Here is a 5223-nt window from a genome sequence, read left to right on the forward strand (position 1 = left end):
TTTGCATTGGGTTAGAACATGTTCTTTTAGCTCAGATAAGTTTGTTATTACCCACATAGTGAAACTTGTTTTTGTCAACTCATCAGACTGATTCTCCATCCAGCCTTGTTCCCTTGCTGGTGAGGAATTTTGATCCTGTGGAGGAAGGGAGGCATTCTGGTTTTGGGTGTTTTCATGGTCTCTGGATGACCTTTTTGTTGATGGTGAAGTTATTTTTTTCTGTTTCTTAGTTTTAGTCCTAACAGTCAGGCCCCTCTGCTGTAGGACTGCTGAGGTTCACTCCGGACCCTGCTTGCCTGGGGATACCTGCAGCAACTGCAGAACAGTAAGGGTTGCTGCCGCTTTCTTTTTCTGTTATCTTTGTCCCAGAAAGATACCCACCAGATGTCAGCCTGAGCTCTCCTTTATGAAGTGTCTCTGGATATATGGGGGTCAGGGAGCTGCTTGAGGAGACAGTCTGTCCCTTATAGGAGTTCAAGTGCTGAGCTGTGAGCTCCGTTTTTCCATTCAGAGCTGCTGGGCTGGTATGTTTAAGTCTGCTGCAGCAGAATTCATAATCGCCTTTTTTTCCCAGGTGCTCTGTCTTGGGAAGGTTGGGCTTTATTTATAACTTCCTGCCATGCTTCTGCCTTTTTTCAGAGATGCCCTGTCAAGCGAGGAGTTAGACTAGTCTCAGTGTGCTAGCAGAGGTGTTGCTGAGCTGCCATGGGCTCTGCCCAGTTTCTGTGTGAACTTCCTTGCAGTTTTCTTTATTGCAGTTTAGTTAGAACTGCCTCTGTAATTGCAGTCTGCCTCAGTAATGGTGGACTGTCTCTGTAATGGCAGACTGCCTCGGTAATGGTGGATTGCCTCAGTAATGGTGGACTGCCTCAGCAATGGTGGACTACCTCGGTAATCGTAGACTGCCTCGGTAATGGTGGACTGCCTTGGTAATTGTGGACTGCCTCAGTAGTGGTGGACTGCCTCGTAATGGTGGACTACCTTGGTAATGGCAGATGCCCTTCCCCTCACAGAGCTCAGCTGTCCCAGGTCCAGCTGTGCTTGCTGTGAAACTCTCAATCCAGAGCGTTTCAGATGGCTGGTCTTTGTGGGATGGGACCGGCTGAGCCAAATCACCTGGTTCCCTGTTTCAGCCCCATTTTTTTTTTTCAGTTGATAGGGTGACTCTGTCTCCCAGGCGTTCCAGTCACCAGTTGAAATGGTGCCCAGATTTGTGTGAGTTTTTGTGTAGAGATCCGCTGCGCTGACTGAAACAGCTGCTCTGGAGACTGGTGGTGCTTTTTTGCTCTGGAATCTCCTGGTCTGTGGGCAGTAAAAATTTGTTTGGAAATGTGGTGATCACTCACCCTCTGCATTTTCACTTTGAACTGTAATCCAGAGCTGTTCCTGTTTGGCCATCTTAATCCACCCTTGATAATGTTTTTTTAAAACAAGTGTGACTATATGTAATTTAATACTATAGCTCAGCTATTTATAAATTTTTATCACGTGTTCATGCATGTATGATTATAAATGTACGTATGTTCTCAAACAATTCTGCTATTTCCTATATAATATTTATGAAAGACTTATGGGCAAATGTAATCTATAATGTAGGTCACCCAATGTACAAAATGTAATGCTTGGCTAAAAATTTTTTTCAATAAAAATACTGTCATTTCATGAACTAAAAGATAATGTTAAAAAATACTTGTATATGTTAACTATTAGGAAAGTAGAGAATAAATTTTGAAGAATGTAGGCATTATTAAAAATAGTCAATTTTCAGTAAGCGTCAGAGAATATTGCAGATAATATATATTTTTTTCTTTTTAAGAACATGAATCTTATTTAACTTGGTTGAATGAACCTAAGGCCTCGGGGGATTTCATTTTAGTATCACTTCATGTCAAACGAATACATTAAAACCAGTGTTCCAAATATTCTAACCCATTCAAGCAAAAAACATTCACCAAAGTAAAAGGCAATGTATAAGATACTATAAAGTAGTTTCAAAGTAACAACTATCCTATGGTTAGTCGTGTGAATATTTACAATAAATGAAGAAGTAATGAAATGGAAAACATGTAGAAAAAGATAACACTGAATGTGCTTAACTGTGTACAAGTAACAGTCAATTTGTAAATAATGCAAACTTACAAATCAGTCAGCAACAAGAAGTTTGGGTTGATAGAAAAAGAAGGCGTCCTAATATAAAATTAATTTCTTCTGTTTCTTTTTCTTTTGTTTTGTTTTAAATTTGTTCCCTATATCTGTTTTGTGGGAAGGAAGGAAGTGACTCTACTGAACATCTGTAATACCCAGCTGCACATTGGCATTTAGGTGAGATTTGATTGATGGCGTACTTGAATGTAGATTTACAAATGTGGCCCAAGGCCAGTTTTCCCTTATTTGTACAATGAAGCACGGTGAGTCTTAATATTAAGTGTTTACTGGAAAGGAGAAGAAGAAAGCAGTTTCTAGCAACATGTAGAGAATGAAAACGGATGAATTAATCAGTATTACTACCTACCCATAGGTCTCACAGCTTATCTTAGATATTCCAACCATAAAATGCTAGCTACTCCATAGTACAGAAGATTTGCCTTGAAATAGCTTGTCAGTGCTATTACCCTAGTGCTGTCAGTTGGATACTCTCAAAACTTTGTTTTGTCTACTAATCCTTTTGTGAGGTTTTTTTTTTTCTTTGTATGTTTATTTGCTTTACATTTGGGTTTTTTCTTTGCTAAAGTTTAAAAGGTAACATGGTTTGATTAGAGGCTTCTAAAACAACATATCAAAAACATTATGCTCTGGAAAATGTTTCTGAGCTTGAGAACTGTTACAGAGTAATAAACACATTTTTTTAAACCATTGCCTAAAATCTGCATATCTGTTGATACAAAAAAGAAAATCTTGTGAATTCCATTTTCAAACCTATTAAATTAATGGGAGAGATTGCAACTATTATTTGATACTTTTCCACAAAAGTTTGAAAGGATGGCTAAACTTTACCATGAAGTAAATAATAGCACACCACAGTTGAAATTGACAGATGTGGAAAGGTGAAGTCCATATTGTTAATTTCCCGGAATCACTTAAACATTTAGAAATATGCCTTTACTTTGGTCATTGAAAGACACTCCCATCTGTGAAGCAAAACCTGTTATTTTTAAAAGATCGGCTTACCAGAACTATTATTTAACAAGAGAAAAAGATATCCCTAATGTAAAACTATGCTTAAGATTAAAATGACCCAAATCCTTTATCATGTTTTGCTTTGTATCCCAATAATGTCAAGGATACCTCTTAACCCTCATAAATAGATGATAACTCATTTTTTTCCTCCTTAGTGTTCTCTATGAAAGTTTACTTTATTAGACACATTATGCTCTTCTTAATTCTAACTTACCTTGATTTTTAACACTATTTGATAATATAGATAATAATACTACATATTGGCATAATTCTTTTAAATTAGCAAAGCTTTCTTGTAGACATAATTTAAAATTATAGTCACATAAATTGTATAAAATATATAGAATAGGTATGTATATTCAATTTAGCCTCATAAATGGATCAAATTTATTAGCTAGGTAATAGGCATGAAAGAGCTGGAGTTGAAACTCTGAAAACGTAACTCCAAGCTTAGAGATTCTTCCCGGTTGACTCACCATGACTGACTTCCAAAGCATGCTTCATGTACCTTTTCTATTAACTTATGTAAGTATCTCATAACTTTACTGAATACAAATTAGAAAGTACATCATCAAATGTGATCAGAGACTTTACGTGATCAAAATGTGGATGAAATTAGAATCTCTCTAAAAATTTTTGTCCAGAAACATAAATATACATAAACTGCTGAAACTCTGAAGATAATTTTTATTGTCATTATATATTATTATTTGATTCCTTATTTAAAATTCTAATTGACAACACAAATAACCTTTAGACCTTTAAGGGAAAGCAGTAAAATTCTAACACTTAGGAAAAATAAAGCTGAAATGCAAAATTCCAATTTGCTCTAAACTATAAAAGTACTAAGCAAAAAAAAAAAAAAATGCAAATATGCATTTACAAATACAGGAGAGCATTTAATAAAATCTATTTATGAGATTCTCCCCAAATATACAGAGTTAATTTAAATAGCTCTAATGCTAACACCAGGTATTCATCCCAAAACTATGGTTATTGGTAAATCAATAAAACATTAACTTTTGGAGGTAATAATAATCAAAAATTAAGGTGAATAATATAAAATGGAGTAAAGAACTAATATTTGCTGAGTTTGTTTTTGTGAGATTACTCTAACTTATAAAGGAAAACAAAAATATATCCAAAATAATGTAATTATATAGACCTTGAATAAGAAACAAAGTCTGTTTAATAGTAAAAATAAATTTACATGTTAAGGTTAAAAATGTTGAGATGCTGAGATAGAATATTTTCCACTTTGTGCTTGAGAAATGCCAGAATTATTTTATAGCAATTACATTTTGTAGGTCCATTGCTTTCACATTTCAGTTGTCATGATAATGTTAATTGTATAACATCCATCATAAATTTAAAAGGGCAAACACAGTGTTCCATTTGAAGAAGACTTTGATAATTTACAGGAAAAAAATCTTGAAGTCTATACAAGACTTATACAGAATTTTTAACCCTTTTGATCACAAAATCCATCTTGTTCATTCCCTCAGTCAGAGACAATAAATACAGAATTGTAAGTCATTTTCATTTAGGCTTTCACAATTTTGAAAGCCATGCAATTTTATTTTGTAAAAACACTGATAAGTAATTATATATGACTGAGATGCTCTATATTTGCAATATTAACCCTTAATGGATTTTAAAATAATCTATACATGGACTGTTCACAATTGAGCAACATTTTATGTTCTCATTCAGAAATACTTTCAAAAAGTTGGAATTTGAATCCTATGTTGAAATCAATAAAATCAGGCAGGTCTCAGTGGCTCATGCCTATAATACCAGCACTTTGGGCGGCTGAGGCCGGTGGATCACCTGAGGTCAGGAGTACAAGACCAGCCTGGCCAACGTGGTAAAACTCCATCCCTACTAAAAATACAAAAATTAGCCGGACATGCTGGTGCATGTCTATAATCCCAGCTGTTTTTGGAGGCTGAGGTGGGAGAATTGCTTGAGTCCAGGAGGCAGAGATTGCAGTGAGCCGAGATCATGCCGCTGCCCTCCAGCCTTGGTGACAGGGCGAGACTCTGT

The sequence above is a fragment of the Saimiri boliviensis genome, chromosome 10, assembly GCF_048565385.1.
Source record: "Saimiri boliviensis isolate mSaiBol1 chromosome 10, mSaiBol1.pri, whole genome shotgun sequence".
NCBI classification, from domain to species: Eukaryota; Metazoa; Chordata; class Mammalia; order Primates; family Cebidae; genus Saimiri; species Saimiri boliviensis.